This window comes from Phyllopteryx taeniolatus, chromosome 12 (genome assembly GCF_024500385.1).
Source record: "Phyllopteryx taeniolatus isolate TA_2022b chromosome 12, UOR_Ptae_1.2, whole genome shotgun sequence".
NCBI classification, from domain to species: Eukaryota; Metazoa; Chordata; class Actinopteri; order Syngnathiformes; family Syngnathidae; genus Phyllopteryx; species Phyllopteryx taeniolatus.
In genome coordinates, this window is record NC_084513.1 from 22,420,125 (window position 1) to 22,443,077 (window position 22,953).

At 49.1% G+C, this 22,953-nt stretch overlaps 1 long non-coding RNA gene across 1 annotated transcript; it reads left to right on the top strand.

Annotated features, from left to right (window-relative positions):
* Positions 1 to 92: 92 nt before the first annotated feature.
* Positions 93 to 22,233, top strand: LOC133486877 (uncharacterized). The gene is made up of 5 exons (XR_009791144.1): positions 93 to 391; positions 563 to 707; positions 12,501 to 12,571; positions 15,155 to 15,307; positions 18,406 to 22,233. It is a non-coding gene; the product is annotated as an uncharacterized LOC133486877 (long non-coding RNA).
* Positions 22,234 to 22,953: the final 720 nt, after the last annotated feature.

Genomic DNA, 22,953 nt, shown 5'->3' on the forward strand with positions numbered 1-22,953 from the left:
CCCCGCCCCGCCCCTCCCCCTCCCTCCCTCCCTCCCTCCCTTTTTGTCTTTTGCTCTTTTTCCTTTTTTCATTTGAAGAGCCCCAACTATAAAGCGAGCGCAGGAGCGCCGTTCCCCAGTGTGTGTGCGCGCGCGTGTGTTCGTGTGTCGGCGGGGAGAGCGGAAACATGTGATGGCGCAACTTTGGCTCGGGGACTTTTAACGGCTGCGGCGTCTCCGGAGCGCTGAGCTTCGAAGCACCTTTAGCCCAGAGGGACACGCGCGCGCACACGCACACGCGCGCGCGCACGCACGCATATACTGTGTGTGTGTGTGTGTGTGTGCGCGTCAATGTGAGCCTGTTACTGATTACACTTGGAAGAATGCAACAGCAGGAATAAAAGGCAGACGGGTGAAGATTTCTTGTTTTTTTTTTGGTTTAAATTTGATTAGTAATTTTTGGGAAAGCGAGGATGTGGGTGACAACGTGTGACCCAATGGCGTCTGCTCTCTCTCTCTCTCTCTCTCTCTCTCTCGCTCTCTCTCTGCCCTCCCCCTCCTCCGCCGCCCACCGACGGAGCAGGCAAAAGTTTCAAGAGCGACGCCGGGATCCCGCTCGGAGGCAGAGGATCACGGGACCGCGCCGGGGCAGGATGAACGCGGAGGGGCGGGGGCCCCCCGGGGGGGGGCGGCCCGGGACCGAAAGTGGCCAAGAGGAAAAAGCTCGGGTAAGTCCCATAAAAAGAGGTGGAGGGGGGGGGGGCCTTCAAAAGTGGGTAGAGAGGCGTTCCAAGTTGAGGGCCGAGGTCTCCAAACTGAGGGTCGGGGGGCCAGAAATGTTTTTTTTTTTTTTCCATTCTCGTCAGTCATGTGAGCGGTTATGTGGGCGGTTTGGACTGTAAGAGCCGATTGCGACTTTCGACGCCCCAGATGGAAGCGCGGCTTCCTCTCTCGGTCACGCTGAACAGACACCCCCCCCCCCCCGGCCCCTCCTCCTCTCCCCACTCTCATTCTTCGCTCATTTCACACACACGGCGCTTATTCTGCTCGGCGGCATGAATGAAGCGGCTGGAGTAGGAGGCAGAGCTCCGACTCTTTATGAATGGGCGTCGCACGTGATTGGTTGTGCCGAAGTTTGACGTGTTCGTATTCGCGGGGGGTCTGGTGGTCAACGAGCTGACCGCCAGTTTGGGGAAGATGACTTTGGAAACGCGCTTGCTTCCAATCACAAGTTAGCCTGTCGAAAACGTCGTCGTCACGGAACTATTTCGACGACTTTCTCAAAGTCATATCGCTAATTACATTCGATGACATTCACGTGACCTTTCTTCATTTCGAATGAATGCGTCAATAGGACCCTTGGATGTTTCCTCGAAAAAAAGCTGTTTCCATCCATGGATCATTATTTGGCAGTTAGCACATAACACATTCAATATGGGCTTCGTTAAGAGGTTAAAAAGGTGCGCTCATAGACTCGAAGAGAAGACAATCATTCTTTACCTTTGACCCACCAACAAAATAAGAACAGTTGTTCTCTACACAAATACTAAACTGATCACAAAACTTGAAGAAATGTCATAAAAAATGTTTGTTACATTATTATTATTATTATTATTATTATTATGTGTACAGCACATGGAAAACATAAAAGCATGTTGACCTAATGACAAATCCACACAATTTCGACAAAATGGCTTCATATGACAACCCAGATAAGAGAATATTCCATTAAAAAAAAAAGTCCCAAATTAGAAAGACGATGTTGTTCAAAAGTCAGTGTTCTTTTATGTGTACAAAAGCGAAAGGCCTCTTTATACTCCCGCGGCCGACAACGCCCGCATTGCATCACGTGACCGACGAATTGCCCCGCGCAACATCTCTGCGTAGCTTGCCGCGCACCCGACAAAAACAGTTGCTGCGCGTCGAACGCCGCGGAGATCATCCCTCGCGATTGGTTCGTTTTAGTCACATGCTGTGATGACGTACCAGCGTGCCCGTCGGTTCTACATACCAGCTACGTCGCCGCCCTCTCGATCGATTTTGCAGCATAATTAAACGTATCAGCTAGGTCCATTTGTTCCTTGTTACTGAAAGGAAAGGAAAAACGGCTACCGGAAATGGCCCCCCCAAAAAAACGCAGAGGAAACTCCCCCCTGTGGCGTCGTAGCCAATAGCAGCCGTAGCGACACCCCCGACTTGGAGGAGAACTGCGGCGCGCGTGGCTTGCGCTCGAGTATAAAAGTGACGTCAGCGCGAGTATAAAGAAGCCTTAAGTCAAACCTTTTCAAAATCTCAGACAAACTAAAAGATTGTCTGAAAAACTGTCGTTTAATGAAAACAGTAATGTAATGGGTTACAGTGACAGAAATGACGCCATCTTGTTACATGTAATTAGTCGCTCCTCAACACTGCTGACCACCACTCCGTGTGTGCGCCGCACGCGTGTGCTCTCTGATGTTCTCACACTTGTCGTGACTGAGACGAGCACGATTATTCACGCGTCGTCAAATTTCTAACGTGCAAATCTCGTGACTTGCGTCCGAATGGGAAGTTGTCGTGGCGGCGAGATGTTTTTGGCGGGAGATTAGCGTGGAATCTGTCCCCCGTTGCCCCCGGCGACCCCCCGCCGGGGTCTCATCTGACGCCGTCATGCGGGAAGCCTGAGGAAAACGTCAACCGGTGCACTTGCATTTGTTGCTCACAATCGTCTCAAATAGCTGCAAATGTGACGAGGACGTCACAAATCACGGTCGAGGTGTTGCGTTGAGAGCTATTGGCTCGTTTCGTTATTTTCCACGTTTTGACAAATTGATCTGTTCGAATGCGCCAGATCAGGGGGTGAAAAACCTACGGCACCTGGGCCATATACGGCCCGCCAGAGTATTTGATCCAACCCGCCTCGCCATTCTAAAAAAAACCAAACAAACATGCATGATAATATGGTCATGTAAAAAAGAAACAACATTGAACACAGCAATTGTTTTACTTCTTACAGTTGTTGTTGTTTTTTTACCACTTTCTAAGTCATTCAAAATTCAATTTAATTCCAAAATATGGCCACAGTATGAATAATTTTGACCTTGACCATTTATTTAATAATATCTATCTAATAATAATACTCTTTTATTTAGATTGTCTTGTAATATTACTTGAATATGTTAATGAAGTCTTTTATAAAAGAACATTCCATCCAGAAATAAAGTCTGTCTCCTGACCTTTAGTGACTCAATTGCAGATGGGTGCAGGCTAGTGGAGGAAATATCGAATATAATAATAATAATAATAATCAAGGACGCTTAACGGTACAAGGTTAAGAACAGATATAAAAAGCAGATATTAAAAAAAAGCGGGTATTCATAGAAAATTGTAGAATTTCAACATTCAAAGCCAAGAATTCATTTTTGGAAGAATATCAAAAAGTATCAAAGTTGATCATATTTAGTTTTATGGATGGAAGACAAAAGTGGATGTGGAAATGTAAACATGGAGGACGCCCGCAACATTGTGGAGTGTCAAAGGTCACAGTTGACCGAATGGCTGCAAAAGATGCTGTCGCCACACACGAGCATATTGAATGGCGTGCAGGGAAGTCACCACTACGTCACTTTCGTTTATCTGGCAGACTGGGCACGCACCCCGGTAGCATCTCGCGCTGCTGTTTTTGCTTAGCAACGGACTTCAAATGACTCGAAGGCAGACGTTCGATGCTTTGATGACTGATCATCGTACCTCGTTGAAAATGTCAAAAGGCGGCTTCGTTTGAGCTTCAGCGTTGGTTGATGCATGGCGGCGCTTTACTAGCTTGACTTTGTTACGTACGGCGGCGCTTTACTAGCTTGACTTTGTTACGTACGGGGGCGCTTTACTAGCTTGACTTTGTTACGTACGGGGGCGCTTTACTAGCTTGACTTTGTTACGTACGGGGGCGCTTTACTAGCTTGACTTTGTTACGTACGGCGGCGCTTTACTAGCTTGACTTTGTTACGTACGGGGGCGCTTTACTAGCTTGACTTTGTTACCTACGGGGGCGCTTTACTAGCTTGACTTTGTTACGTACGGGGGCGCTTTACTAGCTTGACTTTGTTACGTACGGCGGCGCTTTGGTAGCTTGACTTTGTTACGTACGGCGGCGCTTTGCTAGCTTGACTTTGTGACATACGGCGGCGCTTTGCTAGCTTGACTTTGTGACGTACGGCGGCGCTTTGCTAGCTTGACTTTGTTACGTAAGGGGGCGCTTTACTAGCTTGACTTTGTTACGTACGGCGGCGCTTTACTAGCTTGACTTTGTTACGTACGGCGGCGCTTTGGTAGCTTGACTTTGTTACGTACGCCGGCGCTTTGCTAGCTTGACTTTGTGACATACGGCGGCGCTTTGCTAGCTTGACTTTGTGACATACGGCGGCGCTTTGCTAGCTTGACTTTGTGACGTACGGCGGCGCTTTGCTAGCTTGACTTTGTGACATACGGCGGCGCTTTGCTAGCTTGACTTTGTGACGTACGGCGGCGCTTTGCTAGCTTGACTTTGTTACGTAAGGGGGCGCTTTACTAGCTTGACTTTGTTACGTACGGCGGCGCTTTACTAGCTTGACTTTGTTACGTACGCCGGCGCTTTGGTAGCTTGACTTTGTTACGTACGCCGGCGCTTTGCTAGCTTGACTTTGTGACATACGGCGGCGCTTTGCTAGCTTGACTTTGTGACATACGGCGGCGCTTTGCTAGCTTGACTTTGTGACGTACGGCGGCGCTTTGCTAGCTTGACTTTGTTACGTACAGTGGCACATTGCTAGCTTGACTTTGTAGAGTCATCGCATTGCAACAATCAGGACATAACTTACCTGTGGCAGCCTTTCATTTGACCCACATTTTTGCTCTGAGCATACACACGCACACACACAGACGCATACGCACATGCACACACATGGAAAGGCCATCACGGAGGTCACGTCCTCCTGAAATGCCAAAAATGCATTTTTTTTCCCCAAAGTGGAGTTATGCAAGTCAAAGTGTATGCTCAGCAGCAGAACTGCACGAGCGCAATTTTCAGGGTTCCTGCGTTACTTTCCGTCACTTCGCCGGCCGCGTGACGTCTCGCTTGTTTATACAGCAACAAAGCAGCGCAGACGTTCTCAGGCAGGAGTTAAGTGCGCAAAGGCGATGTCACGGTTACACACACACACACACACACACTCACACGCACACACCTGGCCCAGTTCCTCCTACGCTCATATATGGGCATAGCTTCCCCTACCTGGGCCCCACTCTGAATTCCAATAAGTGGGGCGTGCGTTCAAGTGTGCGTGTGCGTGCGTCCGTGGCGGATGCGCGTCATGGAAAAGTGGGATGAATGCGCGGCCTGTTCTGAAGGTGTTCCTTTTGTTTTGTCAAGCTAATCAGTGAACAGCGTGACTCAGCCAGGTTGCTTATTCAAAATGGAATCGCGTCAGCCGGGCTCGAACGTCGCAAGCCAGCAAACTGTGACGCCTGCTGTTCACGTTGACTTTGGATTTTTATTTGTCCATCACAAGCTGCACTTTTAAGATCCACGTGCTGTAAACACTGTGAATCCAAACGAGATATGAGTTGATTTGGTCCGCGACCACGCCGGTGTTCCAAAACGCAACAAATCACAAATGATCTTTCCCCATTGAAAGAATGGAGATGCCATTAATACGTTCCAGCCCCCCCCCAAAAACACCCAAAGTCACTTTTAATGCGTACTTTCATTTTAAAAAAATGCACTCGACAGTATTGTGGTGTATAAAATCCTGGCATAATACTGTAAATAAGATTTGCTTTCTGCCCAAACGTGGAAAATGCCAGCCCAAAACATGGCTGTACCTAATCGATTGTCTGTCCGTGTTCTTCTTCTGTGCTTTCTTTTGGCAGATGAACTGATGTTGGTTGACCTTTGTTGTTGTTTTTCTCAAGCTCTACAAACGCGCTCAATGATTGCTCCCAATGCTTCTTTCAACTTCTTTGCCAAAGTTGAAGTAGTTGACCTGCGACCTTGAATGAGAAGAAATTGAGTTGTCTGTGCCTCTGAATGGAACAAAATGTTTATGTTTTCAATGTATTCACTAGTATCATTGCAACCATTTGACAAAATTCAATTCAATAAAAGAAATAAATGAATAAATGTATGTAAAAGAGCAAGCTATTGTGGCACAATTCAAAAGTCACTGATGTGTGCATGGGTTAGGGTATTGTGGTACTCAAAGTTAGTTATTTGGAGTTAAGTACGAAGTTATTGCCGCTCGACTAAGAGGTTGACGATGAAGACGTTCACGTTGTCGTAGCCGACGAAGGCAGTTTGTGTTGTCGGGGCTCAACAGAAAACATTTATTGTTGAAGACGTTCATGTTGTTGGAACTCGCCTTGGACATTCACATCGTCGTCGCCGACTACGACGTTTTGTATTGGCGTAGTGTAAGACATTTTTCTCAGCTTGGCAACATTTATGTTGAAGACATTTACCTCGACAAGATCGGATAAGACAATCATGTTGTTGGAGTTTGACTGAAATATTTACGCGGACGGCACGCCGTATTTTTGTAACTCGGCTCAGAAATGTCCGTTGCTGCGGCTCCACGAATGCATTCAATTTGACGTAGCTCGATTCAAACGTTCACATTGAGTAGATTTGTAGCTCAACGGAGAAATTCACATTGTTGTACCTCTACTAAGACATTTGTGTTGTCTAAGGTCCATCCATCCATCTTCCGTTCCGCTTCTCCTCACGTGGGTCGCGGGCGTGCTGCAGCCTGTGCCAGCTATCTTCGGGCGAGAAGCGGGGTACACCCTGAACCGGTCGCCAGCCAATCGCAGGGCACACAAATAAACAACCTGCGGGCAATTTAAAGTCTTCAATGAAGCTACCACGCCTGTTTTTGGGATGTGGGAGGAAACCGGAGTGCCCGGAGAAAACCCACGCAGGCACGGGGAGAACATGCAGACTCTGCACAGGCGGGGCCGGGATTTGAACCCCGGTCCTCAGAACTGTGAGGCGGACGTGCTAACCAGTCGGCCGCCGTTGTCTCAGGTCAGTTAAGACAATCCTGTTGTTGTAGCTTGACTAAAACAAATACGCTGAAGACACTCCATGTTTTTGTAAGACATTTACACTGTTATAGCTCTACGAAGAAATTCCCGTCGTAGTGCGAATAAAAAAGTTTGCGTTGAAAGCATTCACCTTGTTGTAGCTAAACCTGAAACCTAACCCTGTTGCAACCCGACTATGACATTTGTGTTACAGTTCGAGCAAAAACATTCACGTTGCCGTCGTTTGACTGAGACATTTACGTTTTGTGTAACTTCACTAAGACACCGACATTGTAGTAGCTGCAATAAGACATTCAGATTGTCGTAGCGCAAGTAAAACATTCACGTAGGGTACATTCATGACGATGTAGCACAACAAAGACGTTCACGTTGTGGTAGCTTGACGAAAATGTTGAAGACAGCTCGGTTCAGAGAATGCCTTAGCGGTGGTTCGACTACGACATTGACATTTCTGTCGACGTAATCGCGTTGCACTGAGACACTGACGTCGTGCAGAGCGAGACCACGCCGTTGTCGCAGCTCGACTAAAGTGTCCGCGTACCCGTGCTGGCGCTCCGGGTCCTCTACGGTGCATTCATCGGCGTGGTGTTAGCATTCCAGGCGGAGGCGGGTCAGGCCGGGTTGTAGCGCTGCAAACAGAGCGTGCATTATGGCGTCATAGCCTCCACGCTGCCTTGTGTCGGGCCTAATGAAGCAAATTTATGGCTGGTCCCAGCGTAAAATAGCGTGACCCCCCCCCCCCCCCCCCCCAAAGGGGTGACGGGCGACGCAGGAGTTTCTTGTGACTGCGGATCTGCCCGTCGCTCGTCTCAGCGTGCGTGCGTTGCTATCCGTGGGCTTCTTTTGCCGTTGGACAGGCCTTGAGCTGCATAAAGCAGCTGAAGGAAGAAGTTTGTTTTTCCTCGGCCAACGTGCCAGCTTCCCTCCCTTCAGCCCGGTCCCCCGGAAGGGGTGTCCGCAGGCCGGGGTACGAGGAAGGGGCTCCCTCTGGAGACCGTCCTTGGTTCTGGGCTGATGCGAGACTCTCAAGACCGCCACTCAAAACCATTGCGGGTTCACTTCAGTTTTACCCCGAGCCAGTTAAAGTGAGCGTCGCGAGGAAGAAGGAAAACAGACTTGACCGGCCTGTGTGGCAGCGACCATCTGCTTGATCGACTATTCTGGGATAGCGAAAAGCTTTGGTCGCGGAACAGAAAAGGACTCTGTAATCCTTCTTCCACCGGTCGGCTTCTAGTGGACCCGAATATCTGATTGGCTGGCAGCCTGGCGGCCATCCTGGAGAGCACTTTGTGGAATTGACTCTCAGTTTAAGCAACCTTAACGCTGACGTGTCATTGGATCACGCTAGGATACATCCACTTCACAGGTGGAGTCCGGCACAGGCACAAGGATAGCCTCAAGCTACTCGAGATGCCTTTCTTGAATGTTTGACTCATTTAGGACATTTTTTGCACTAGGACCTAAGAACATTCCTTAAAAATCACCGCTTTTGACTGTCTTTTGTTTGTGCGTATATCTTGATGCACGCAATCTGTGTAGTAGCAAATGTTAGGACGTGTTTTAAGCACACGCGTGTCTACAGCGCTGTGTTCCGTCATTACTGTCTTGTCCGGGCTCCTCACGTTTTTACAGGCTGCCACTTTTAGCATATAGACAGACAGGTTTCTTTCTAAAAACGGCAACGTTCCAATGTTTGCATTTTGGAGGTCCCAAATAGCCTTTTGTCATGTCATTGTACAGCGAAAGCCACAGCAATTTGTCGCCGTTTTAAGTACAAAGTTGTGGGCTACGTTCAGTTTTGCCTCATACGTAGGTTGGGCTAGCATTAGCCAATTAGCCGTGTGTGAGCCACCTTGCCGATAAACGCAACAACCCGGAAGGCCGCGGCCGTCCCGGCTCACCGACGAGCCGGCTCGGCTGACAAGCGCAACGTCTTCTAAAACGGCAACAACGGTCCAGTTGCCAGCGATTCTACGGCCTGACCTTGAAACGACCTGGGTGAATGGCAATATCCGCAGGCTTACAATTGTGATTTGTTCACCACGGCAAAGGTGGACACTTTTTGTAAAGCAGCTGATTTGTGTCTAATGACTTCATCTTTTACAAACCCAGATGTCTTCGGTCCAAATCATTTTGTAAATTCCAGTTGTTTTATTGTTACGACATCCCTGCAGTTGTCTGCAGCAAATCATAGCTTGCGATGGGCTCAGTCATCAATTGTCAATGAATGAATTGATTGTTAAACAATCAATTGTTGAAGTCAATGTGGTCGATGGTGTGATGTGTCGATGTGTGCTGGTCACTTGATCGCAATTCGGCCAAAATGGATTCTATCGCGTGACTGCAATCCGCGGAGGTACTCTTGATCTACAACAATAGCATGGAAATAGGAGCCGAGAACATTCCTTACAAATAATGGATGATTAAAAAATAACAGATGAACAATTCATTTGCCAGAGAAATGTGGTCAAATCGTAGTGGCTGCCATACACTCGCGAACGGGGCTCTCCAAGCGGACGTGTCATTATTCAGTGCGATCGGCATTTTTTCTAATGACTCGTATTGTCGTATCGTATCGTATCGTATCGTATCGTATCGTATCGTATCGTATCGTAGTATTATTGTGAGTGCTTTGGAGATGAAGCGGAGCACATGCGGGACAGAGAAAGGGAATGAATGCGTCCACACCTTGCTCACACATCCTACACACCCACACACGCACACACACACACGCATGAACGAGTGTCGCTTGTAACAAAAATGCAACGCACGTTTGCACGCACACACACACACACACACACACACACACACGTTCTTGCCGAGTGGTCACCCCCTACTTTGAGGCTTAGGCAGGGGAATGATTCACTTCCTCTCGGGCGTGCGTACGCACGTGTGTGCGTTCGCAGCAGTTGTCACTTTGCGAATGTGTGCGTGTGCACGGGTGCGTGAATGTGGATGTGGTGAGGCCCAGTCATCTTGCAGGCAGCTCAGAGGAAACCCACATCAACTGCCATTCGCCACGTTCTAGGAATAGACTTGCCCAGCGCAGGCAGGAATGGAATGGCACGCCTGCCCGCCGGCCACGCCCCTTTCCAGTCTGCCAAAGCTTTTTCCGCAAATTTGGACCCTCACCTGTGACTCAATGATGACAAACAACTTGGCTTGGAATATCGTGGCTGTCCAATGCAAAGCATGCACGTCCCATTTTTGGTGGGGTTTAAAAAATCTGGTTTTTAAACACAAACAAATTGGACAGCACACAAGAATATGCCTGGAAAGGTAGTCTTTTTATTCACAAATATTTGACAAAATGTAGGTTCAAAGGTAAATAATGTGATAAAGGATATCCTAAGTTCTTTGTTAGGCTTCTGATTTTACAGCAGTAAAAGCAAAGTAGACTTTAAACGCACTCAACAAATACAATCAACACTGGACAGACAGACAGATAGATTTCAAAACTGGGAACAAGTTCCCCTTTTTCTTCAAAAATATGTTTTTCTTCATTTGGGATGTTTTTCTTTGGGGGGGGGGGGGGGGGATAAAACGGGAAATTGTTTTTTAATAGAAAAAGTGGTCCTCAGTCGGAAAAGGGTGGCATGGCCTCTCCGGGTCGGGGATGAGATCCTGCCCCGAGTGGAGGAGTTCAAGTATCTCGGGGTCTTGTTCACGAGTGAGGGAAGAATGGAACGGGAGATGGACAGGCGGAGCGGTGCGGCGTCTGCAGTGATGCGGACTTTCTTTGGTGCAGAAGGAGCTAGGCCGAAAGGCAAAGCTCTCGATTTACCGGTGGATCTACGTTCCTCCCCTCACCTACGGTCACGAGCTGCGGGTCGTGACCCAAAGAACGAGATCCCGGATACGAGCGGCCCAAATGAGTTTCCTCCGCAGGGTGTCCGTGTTCTCTCTTAGAGATAAGGTGAGAAGCTCGGTCTTCCGGGAGGAGCTCAGAGTCGAGCCGCTGCTCCTCCGCATCGAGAGGAGCCAGATGAGGTGGCCGGGGCATCTGATTCGGACGCCTCCCCGGTGAGGTGTTCCAGGGTCGTTCCCGGGGTCTCCTCCCAGCTACGTCTCTCGGCTGGCCCGGGAACGCCTCGGGAACCCCCCGGAAGAGCTGGAGGAAGTGGCTTGGGAGAGGGAAGTCTGGGCTTCGCTGCTGCCCCCGCGACCCGACCGGTAGAAAAAGCTTTTATTAATTCTGATTTTATAGTAGCAAAGTAGACAGTAGCAGCACATGAAAATAATATATATTAAAAAGAATACAAGATATACTGTAAGTAACATACAGCATTTAAAACACCAAACAATGAGAATAGATATACAAATGTTATTTTTAAATTTTTGGAGATATATTTGTAAACATTAGATTTTTTATTTTGATCCTAAAACTACAACAATGATTTGTTTTTGTGTTTAAGCCAAAAGGTAAAAAAACAAAACAATTGTTTTGTATTTGGAAATGCGTGTTCGTCTTAGCTCCTGTTTCCCCGCTGTTGAACCTTGACCTCAGTCCACTATCGCGACTCCGCTCGGCATTTCCAGTGGAAAAAAAAGGCTTGTTTGATGTGGCGGCACGGCGGGCGGAGGTGTCAGCATCGCCAAAGCATGGAAAGAAAAGTCCGCGATAAGACGCAGCAAAGCGATTAGCAGCTTTATCTCTCTGTGAGTCAACGCCAACTGGACGTGAATTAATATCACACCTCAACCTGCGATGCTGACAATATCATCAACACAAGAACAGTGGAACGCAAACAGAATATCGCCGTACTTTGTGAGATTTTTCTTTTTATTGAAAACATTAAGAGAAGAAAATGTGGGTTTTTTGAGGTGGGGGGTGGAAAAAACACCTTTTATAATAGAAGAAGCCTTTCGAGCTCTGTAAGGAGAAAATTAAGGTTGCACACAAAAATAATATTTTCAAAAACAAATCTTGACAACTGTCAACAGGAATAGATACACTATGAAAAAAATGGAGATTTGCGCTTTTGATCGTAAATCGTCCCACTGGATGATTTTCCACTCCAATTCTTCGGGGGCAGCAAAGCTCCTCGTTGCAAAGTGGCGAACAACCGAAGAAGGACGAGGAGCCGTGCGGGTCGTCTTCACAACGGTCAAAGGGAAATTCTAATTTCAATTGTTCCTTCTTTGGCTCAAAGTGGTTTCGGTGCAACCCTTCCATCCCTCCATTTTCTACCGCTTATCCGAGGTCGGGTCGCGGGGGCAGTGGCGCCCAGACTTCCCTCTCCCCAGCCACTTCATCCATCTCTTCCGAGGGGATCCCGAGGCGTTTCCCGGGCCGGCCGAAAGACGTAGTCTCTCCGGCGTGTCCTGGGTCGTCCCCCCGGTGGGACGTACCCGGAACATCTCACCGGGGAGGTTTCGGTGCAATCCTGCTCAAAAAAATGCTGCCCACACGTTTGGCTTCTAAAATTTCAGGTGCTGACACGACGCTTCTTTGGTTTCAGGTCGACGCGGTCGAGCTTCTTCCAGAGGTTCCGTGAAGGGAACCGTACATCGGACTCGGCCTTCGACGGAGGTAAACATCCACCCATGTCCTCCTTTTGTCCGTCAAGACTACTTGACATATTTGTTGTTGCTCTTCTTGTTGTCTCGATGTAAATGCGCGCCGACGTCATCGTTCACGGCGGCTTCCGGCCAGAGCTGGTCTGCGGCGGAGATATTTTTTAAAAAGTCGGCACGGAAAGCCATTTATCCGAAGCAACCAAAAATGCACCCCTTTCGAGGGTCCGCTGTTGAGGCCGTTAGCTTGGCGTCTCATGGCATTCCATTAAAAGTCTTTAATGCCTGGATCATACGACAGCATTTTAGCCCCGATGTTGATTGTTGCTATCGCGGACGGCTTTGCAACAGCAAAAGTCCCCGTGGTGTGACGTAATCCACGAACAAAGATTTGGCCCGACGACGCCCAAACGGGAAGTCCAGCACGTCTGATTTTTGTGGATATTGTCCGTGTAGTGTGACATATCAAGAAGACACCTCCGCCTTGACGTCGACCAATGGGATTGCGTATTGCGACCGGCGCCTCGTCTCGTTTGGTCGTCGTTGTCGACATCTTTTCGTGTACACTGAACAACGTTTACTGAAACTTGAGCGCATGAATCGACAGAACGCCGGCACGGTGTTCACGCACAAACGTTAGTGCTAGCACTAGATAGTTGTCTAGCTAGCTACATAGCGTTATGTTGCGTGCTTTCTAGCACTAGTAAAAGTATGCGAACAGGACCTCCAACTCTCCGTGAAGAATGTGCGGCCCACTGCCGCTGATGTTGTTGCTGCCACGGTCACGGTCGTACCCGGTAGCGTGGACGCGTTTTCCGGCCCCGCCTCCCCCGACTGCGTTTGATTTGACGAGATTAGCCCAATGCTGTTAAAAGACTTGATAGGGAGATATGGTAATACATGGCTCGTACTTGTATACTTGTAGCGTCGCCAGTGTCGTTGTGACCGAGACACGGCACATTTGTCTTGCAGTCTGATGCGGGCCAACGTCGCGCAGAAGTGCAGCGCGAGCGAGGGAGAGCCTCAATGGCTGGAATGTGTCGTTCGCATTTCGCTCTTAATAAAAGCAAGATCACGAGCTGTCAGGTATGCGCGTCGAACTCCCGATATTTCATTAAGAGCGGCTCGGTGCTGGAGCCGCTACGTCCTCGGGGCCAATGAGAAAGAATGACAGGAATCTGCGCCGGATAATGGCGTGCTCGGAGACGTTCGTCGGCGGCTAATTTCCCGTGTCCTCCCCCGCCCTCCGTGAGTTGCATTAAAGGGGTGTTCCGTGCTCTCGCCCCGCAGATGGTGCTTTGCGCACGGCGGCCGTCGCTTGCTCAGTAGGCAGTGTAGATCCTGTGTAGCCATCAGCAGCTACATCTGGCTACTGGGTCTCTGGCGGCTCGGCCCACTTCCCGCTACGTTCCGAGCCTCCCGATCGGCTGCGCCCACGGGACGTTCTCTGTCGCGACTCCGCAAGGGGCCCTCGTCAAGGCTTTTGTCCTTTCCCGCCAAACGTCTTCCCGTTTGGCCTCCCCAAGCTCATGGATTTGCTTTGTCCTGAACCTGGCATACAATGTAGATTTCTGTGTGCTACAATTCTACAGCTACATTGTCTGCTGGGTTTCTGGCTAGCAATATAATCGGCGGCCGATTCATAAATGTCATAAACGTCGCAGCTGCGCAGAAGGTAAGCTCGCAATTATTATGTAATAAAACAAAACATTCCTCCAATAAAAAGACGATATTTCACTTGAATTGTGGCTGTGGCTTTCATTTGTCCGAGTCAATGTCTTGATAACGGATCATTGATCATTTGCGTGCACGACTTGCGTGCTGCGCTGTCTGAAGCGGAGAAAACATGACATCCGATCATCTACTGTAAAGCCACCAAATGGCAAGTCCTTCATTTACTCACCAAAGCAGGAGCTCAAAACATTCAGTACGAAATGGTCCCGTCTCAAGTTCGATCAATCAATTCATTGATCCTTAACCTCTCCTTAGTTGATCACGGAAATGATGGAGGAACATGTCCAGCCCTGGTTCAGAATTGGGTTGGTTGTGTGGAATTGAGGCGGCACGGTGGAGACTGGTAAGAGCGTCCGCCTCACAGGTCTGAGCACCGGGGTTCAATCCCCGGCCGGCCCCGCCTGTGTGGAGTTTGCATGTTCTCCCCGCCGTGCCCGCGTGGCTTTTCTCCGGGCACTCCGCTTTCCTCCCGCATCCCAAAAACATGCACGCTAGGTTCATTGAAGACCCTAATCGCCGAATTATTCTGCTCAGGCGACGCTGGCGTGGAAAGGAGACTTCCAAATATCCGCAGAGAAATTGTCGCGTCCTTTTAAAAATGGAAATGGAGATGCTCTGTTGAATGGATTTTGTATGAAATGACGACAAAACACACATTTTAGTGTGAGTTTTTCTTCTTCTGCGCCGCCTCTTCTTGCTACCGTTGATCCGCTAGTTCTAAGCGTAGCCGTTTCTGTAGCATGATGCACATCATGTCGGAGTCGTCCTTCAACACTCGGGGCCTGCTTTATTCTCATTTTTTCAGGTAGTAATAATCATCATCATCATCATCATCATCATTATCATGTTTCGCACACACAAACAGATAGCTTTGCAGTTCATTTCACATTTGCGCAAAAACGCTGGGAGGAGAAGATGCGAAAGGTGTCGACGAGTCGAGCACGGCCCGGAGACAAATCGTTTTCGTCTGCAAACCGGCATCGTTGAGCATCACCGTGACGACGCTTAACTGGCACAGGTGGGTAATATCGCGTGACATTTTCGCCCTTACGTTTCCTTCGGATACATGAGGTAGTTTTAATGCAGCGTACCTTCATTTCGTTAAGAAGCAACGCTACTTAGAAACCAAGCGATGGGCTGTTGAAAGATTCATTTGGCTGAGCGAAATATATGTATGACCCACGCGCCGGAGTTCTTAAAATGGATTCCCGTGCCAGAAGACGGCGGCGGACAAGCGGCACAAAGGCGGGCGATTGTCTGTCGGGAGGTTGCCGGCTGCCGCCGCGTTGGCTCCTCATTAGCGCCGCCGCGTTGTCTTCCCTGGACAAAAGTGATGGAAGTCGGCCTTTAGTTGTGAAAAATAGCAACTTTTCATTTCAGTGACAAACCAATATAATCTGGTGTTTGCTTCACGGAGGTTTCGAGCCGACAGTGGCTTTAGCTCCTCCTAACGCCTCCCCCAGCAAAAAAGCAAAACAAGACAACGAGCCGAGACCACGTGCGCTGTTGGCCACGGAGCAATAAAAGCCATGAAAATGAGTCAATTCAGCAGGGACTCGTGGCAGCGCTCTGCCAGTAAGAAAAGAAAGAGTCATATCGCGACACGACCAAGAAAACTAAATAAGGGAAACCATTCTGGAAGCTGGGAAGGCTTCTATTTAAAAATAAATAATAATAATAATAATAAAATGGAGACTGAAATTGTTCGGAGGAAACGAGAGGCTAGAAAGGTTATAAGAGCTTAATTTCCCCACAGTCAACCACCTGAAAATTCTCTTTCTAAAAGATATCCAGTTTATTGGAAGGTATTTTTAATATCCAAGGTGGGAATTACAATACTATCACAATATAGCGATTAAGAAATAAATGTTTAAATGTTTCACTCTTTTGTGTAGTGCAGCCATTTGCTAAAATCATTTCAGTTCATTTTTTTCCTCATTAAGGTACACACAGCATCCCATATCGACAAATTGTTGACATTTTGGCAGATTTATTGAAAGAGAAAAACCGAAATATCACACAGCCATAAGTATTCAGAGCCTTTGCTGAGTATTTGGTAGAAGCCCCTTTTTGAGCTACTACAACCACGAGTCTTTTTGGGAATGATGCAACAAGTTTTTCACACCTGGATTTGGGGATCCTCTTCCATTCCTCCTTGCAGATCCTCTCCAGTTCTGTCAGGGTGGACGGTGAACGTTGGTGCACAGCCATTTTCGGGTCTCTCCAGTGATGCTCAATTGGGTTTAAGTCAGGGCTCAGTCACGGAGTTGTTCTGAAGCCACTCCTTTGTTATTTTAGCTGTGTGCTTCGGGTCATTGTCATGTTGGAAGATGACGGGACGTTGTGAGCCGGTGGGGAGAATACTTCGAAGACCTCCTCAATTCCACCGACAAGCCTTCCCATGAGGGAGCAGAGTCTGGGTTCTCTGAGGCGGGCTCTCCTATCTCTGGGGTTGAGGTCACCGAGGTGGTTAAAAAGCTCCTCGGTGGCAGGGATGACATTCGCCCGGAGTTTCTCAAGGCTCTGGATGTTGTAGGGCTGTCCTGGTTAACACGCCTCTGCAACATCGGGGATAGTGCCTCTGGATTGGCAGACTGGGGTGGTGGTGCCTCTTTTAAAGAAAGGGGACCGGAGGGTGTGTTCCAACTACAGGGGAATTACACTCCTCAGCCTCCATGGTAAGGTCTATTCAGGGGTGCTGGAGCGGAGGGTCTGTCGGGAAGTTCAATCTCAAATTCGGGAGGAGCAGTGTGGTTTTCGTCCTGGCCGTGGAACAATGGACCAGCTCCGCACCCTCGGCAGGGTCCTCGAGGGTGCGTGGGAGTTCGCCCAACCAGTCTGCATGTGTTTTGTGGACTTGGAGAAGGTGTTCGACCGTCTCCCTCGGGGAGTCCTGTGAGGGGTGCTTTGGGAGTATGGGGTACCGAACCCCTGATACGGGTTGTTCGGTCCCTGTACGACCGGAGTCAGAGTTTGGTCGGGAGAAAGTCGGACTCGTTTCCGGTGACAGTTGGACTCGGCCAAGGCTGCCCTTTGTAACCGATTCTGTTCATAACTTTTATGGAGAGAATTTCTAGGCTCAGCCGAGGCGTAGAGGGGGTCCGGTTTGGTGGCCTCAGTATTGCATCTCTGCTTTTTGCAGATGATGTGGTTCTGTTGGCTTCATCAAGCCGCGACCTCCAACTCTCACCGGAGCGGTTCGCAGCCGAGTGTGAAGCGGCTGGGATTTAGAATCGGCACCTCCAAATCCGAGACCGTGGTCCTCAGTCGGAAAAGGGTGGCGTGTCCTCTCCGGGTCGAGGATGAGATCCTGCCCCAAGTGGAGGAGTTCAAGTATCTCGGGGTCTTGTTCACGAGTGAAGGAAGACTGGAACGGGAGATCGACAGGCGGATCGGTGCGGCGTCTGCAGTGATGCGGACTTTGTATCGGTCCGTTGCTATAAAGATGGAGCTGAGCCTAAAGGCAAAGCTCTCGATTTACCGGTCGATCTACGTTCCTCCCCTCACCTATGGTCACGAGCTGCGGGTCGTGACCCAAAGGACGAGATCCCGGATACGAGCGGCCCAAATGAGTTTCCTCTCCCTTAGAGATAGGGTGAGAAGTTCGGTCATCCGGGAGGATCTCAGAGTAGAGCCGCTGCTCCTCCGCATCGAGAGGAGCCAGATGAGGTGGCCGGGGCATCTGATCCGGTGAGCCGGATGAAGTGGGAAGTCTGGGCGTCCCTGCTAAAGCTACTGCCCCCGCGACCCGACCTCGGATAAGCGGTAGAAAATGGAGGGATGGATATATTCAAGTTCCACACTGCCGCAGTTTCATGTAGTGTATACATGGCTGGTGAACAAGTAGTTGTTGTTGTTTTTGATTGGTATTTCTTAACCGTTGAGCCATAATGACCCATGTGATTCTTCTTAGCCAATCAGTGAAGATGATGAAATCAAAGTCTATTGCACTGGTATATCATTATTCTGAATATCGTGAAATTTTGGGGGGCAGCACGGAGCACTAGTGGTTAGAATGCCCGCCTCACAGTCGAGAGGTTGCAGGTTGACGTTTGCTCCAAATTGTCCGTAGGTGATATGAGTGTGAATGGTTGTGTCTGTAAATGTTCTTTGCAGGTGACGAGCAACCAGTGCGCCATCGCCATTCGCTATCTGCGATCCAGCTGACCTCCGACCTTGCTGACACACCCTCTTTGACTGTGCTGTAACTAACCTATTGCACTTCACACCTCCTCACCTCACATTTTGTACATTTTGTGAACTTTGGAGGTTTTTTTTTTGTCTGTGTGTGTGGCATTTCCCCTTCCAAAGCAAGAAATTCAATCACAGTTCTTCGCTTCCCTCAGGCATCCGACAATGACCTCATTTTCAAAATGGCTGACAGGAAGAGGGCAGGATTAAATAAGAGGTTTTTTAAATCAGCCTTAAAACAAATTTTTATTCTACAAACTGAACATTTATGAAAAAAGGATCCATTATTAGGAGGCTAAATTCAATTGGGCTCATTACGTTATAGATGATACATTTTTTAGAAATGAATTGAAAAAATTCATCGTTCCAGCGGCGGCACGGGGGCCGACCGGTTAGAGCGTCAGCCTCACAGTTCTGAGGTGCGGGGTTCGATCCCCGGCCCCGCCTGTGTGGAGTTTGCATGTTCTCCCCGTGCCTGCGTGGCTTTTCTCCGGGCACATCCCCAAAACATGCATGAATTGGAGACTCTAAATTGCCCGTAGGGCGCGACTGTGCATGCCAATGGTTGTTTGTTTGTATGTGCCCTGCGATTGGCTGGCAACCGGTTCAGGGTGTACCCCGCCTCTCACCCGGTGACGGCTGGGCTAAGCGCCAGCTCGCCCGCGATCCCAGTGCGGAGAAGCGGCTCAGAAAACGGATGGATGGATGGATGGCATTGTTCCGGCGTTTCTTAAGTGGCACATGTTTAAAAAGTCAGGTCAGGTCCTGTTCCTGTGCTTAAAATGATTCAGCAAATAAAACGGAAAAAGATGCGCATGATCCAAATAGTAAACATGCTTGACCACATCCTTACATAAACAATCTTTCACATTGTGAGCGTGCTACATTGATGACACACAATGACTCATCAAACATGGCGCTGACATTTTCCAGATAATCAGATGGTGCCTGCGCGTGGGCGTGTATCTGTTCCACTTTCACCGAATCTCAAAAACACTCCAAAAGCCCCACGGGTCGATGAAGGAAATACGCACTGTAATTGGAGGACAGAAGATTTCCATCTGCATGTCACATGCACGTGAGGTTCATCGACGACTAAATTGTCCCTAGGTGTCCGTTCGTTTTCAGTAACGCTTCTCTGGCGCCTATCCCAGCTGACTCAACTGGTCGCCAACCAATCGCAGGACACATAGAAACAAACAACCATTCACACCTCCGGCCAATTTACAGTCTTCAATCAACCTAGCGTGCATGTTTTTGGGATGTGGGAGGAAAGCGGAGTGCCCGGAGAAAAGCCACGCGGGCACGGACGGGGAGAACATGCAAACTCCACACAGGCGAGGCCGGATTTGAACCCGCAACCTCGCAACTGCCATTTTCAACACCGCTTATCCCGGACTACGCCCTCAATTGGTCGCCAGTCAGTCGCAGGGCACCTCTCGACACGGACAACAACTCGCACTCGCAGTCACACCGTCACTGAGTGGGAACTGCACCGAAGTCAGGCTACTGAAACAAATCCAATAAAAGTAATTTCTTCAGACGTTCTACGCCCCGCAACCCGTTTGTGACAAACCACAGGCAAGTAAACGGATTTCACTCGCGACATCAAAACAAATGATTGGAAGTCTAACTCACCATCGCAGCAGTTTTGTGAGCGGCGCTTTCGGACACGCCCCAAGCCGCCCAGCGGCTTGTTTGAAGCCGAAATGCTCCTCGCAGGTGAAAGAAAGTCTGCGTGCTAATATGATCTTTTGATGTTCGCCCGTAGGCGTCAGACGGCAGGGACACTTTACGGCCGTTGGGTAGGCGCTCGGCGTACACGAGGGCCGTCACCCGCCGTCGGGGAAGTTCAAGTAAGTGAATCCAAACCTGCGATATGATCGTCCACCGATAGAAAGTGTGGATGGACGCCTATGAAAGTCACATTTTATGCAAATCACTGCAAACAACAAGCACAATAAGCAACATTTGGCTGAATGTCCGTGCCAATCGAATGTTTGCATCTTGATAAAACAATATCAAATTTGACTATCGGATTCCACCGACGCTAAAACGCGAAGTGATGTCACGACGTCATGCGTCCTCTGACTAAAGACGGTGACCTTCGTCACTGTGAGAGTGCCGATATTTCGGCTGAGGTTCAACGTCGCCCCTTTATGTCAGCCCCCCCAAAACTTCCCGGCGGGGAGCGCGACCCTCCGACCGCCGAGGTCGACGACGCGCTCCTCGGATTGCGTCGAGGCCGAAGCGCTGCGGCAAAGCGCTGATGCCGCAGGAACGGAGAGCGGAAGAGGCGGCACGTCAGCTGTCAGTGTCGGACAGATGGACGGGCAGGCCGCGACCTCGTGTCATGTGACACGGGACACCGGCAGGTCGTCATGGAGACGCATTGCACGGACTGCACAATGACGAAATGGAAACGGAGAGCGCCGCGCGACACAAGGTATTCGTGCGTGCGTACGACTGCGCTGACGCGTGTAACTTTGTCTCCAACAACGGCTGCCGTGGCCGTCACGGGACGATCAAGCGCAAGATTTGTCCGAGCGTATCGCGTCCAAATGGACGGCAGAAAGGACTCAAGTTCAAGCAATTGGACAAAACTCTCATAATAAATCCTGTCAATAGTACAACAGATTGTGGAAAAAAAAGAATCATTTCATTGTAATTTGGCAAAAAGAAAGTCATCGTATTATGGGGAGGATTCTTTAGTCTCGTGGGTCCTATTTTTTCTTTTCAGCGTCACGCTAAGCTTTCATCGTATTCAGCTAATGTTAGTATGCTAATTACTTGATTCGCATAAGATGACAACTTCTTCTCGACACATTGAGCTTGTTTGTATTTTGGAAACATTCCGACTTTCTCTTTGCCTCCGGTTTAGCATCCAGCTAACATAGCCAGCCAGCAAAAACGCAGCCAATTACGAGTTAGCTTCTTAGAAAGCTAATTTGCCAGCATTAGCTGATTTTATGATGTGTAACCGTTTCAATTGAAGAATGATCTCAGACATCCACTTTCATTTACTGCTCGTAACGTTCGCTCGTGGTCGCTCGTGCTTTGCAGGCCGAAGTGCTCGCGTCCCTGTCGCCGCCATCGCTTCACTCTAACCTCACGCTTTTCTTTGGCGGCGCCCGGCTTCCAAACGAGGACCATGGCCCCGTCTTTGTGTGCGTGTGGGTGTTTGTGTGTCTTTGGTTTGGAAATTGTTTGTCGCCTAAGAACAGGGCGCACAAACAAACATGCTTTTTGTGCAAAGACACAAAAACAGCAAGAGCGATGTACACAAAGTGTGTGTGTGTGTTTTCACTAATAAGCTGCATATTCTTCATTGACAGAGGACAGCGCAACCTGACGTTGCATAAGCGCTACACAAGCTGAACGGAAAGTGCCGCTAAGCACTCGGCTGTGGTGTGACATGCGGGGACCGCAAAAGTTCCACAGGTGTCCATACGGGCGGGGAAGAACCATCCCGTTTGAACTCCAGCAGCGTCACACTGGCGCCGATGTCATCGTTGGCGGTGGGAGGGACCAGCGAGGCTGCTGACCGAAACAGGATCACATTTACAACATCAATTCCATTGTGCTATGAATGAATTCCCAACTGTCTGTTTCTTCATTTTGCTTTCACCCTTTTTTTTTTCTGTCCAATCATATTGTGATGTCAATCTAATTAGGCCAGCGCCTTCCGAATCTGTACTCTGTAATCTGTAATGTAGTTGCCTACAATTACAAATTAGCCTGTTGAAAATGTCATACGAGTGTAACTCCTTTCATTTGTTTGCATTTTGATGAGGCGGCACGGTGGTCGCTTCATTGACGACTCTACAAATTGCCCGTAGGTGTGAATGTGAGTGCGACTGGTTGTTTGTTTGTTTGTTTGTATGTGCCCCGCGATTGGCTGGCAACCAGTTGAGGGCGTACCCCGCCTCCTGCCCGATGATAGCTGGGATGGGCTCCGGCACGCCCGCGACCCGCGTGAGGAGAAGCGGCTCACAAAATGGATGTGCTCAATCAACCTCGCACGCATGTTTTTGGGATGTGGGAGGAAAGCCACGCGGGCACGGGGAGAACATGCAAACTCCACACAGGAGGGGCCGGGGATTGAACCCGGGTCCTCAGAACTGTGAGGCGGACGCTCTAACCGGTCGGCCACCACGCCGCCGGATTCAAACCAACGGTCATTATTTTGGAATTAACCGCATACATTATTTCTCTATATAAATAATAAACTGATAAGAAAACATGATGACCTGAAAAGAATTAGAAAATGTGCTTGTTGTCTTATATGTGTACGGCATGTGGAAAACATACCATGTTAACCTAATGACAAATGTGCACAATTTAGACAATATGGAGAGGGCACGCGCCACCCTTTTCTGACGGAGGACATCTATATCACGGAAATGTGTTGTTGTTGTTTTTTTTAATTGCTCCTAGGTGAAGAGTGGTGTGTCTGGAATGCCAACCGGGCCA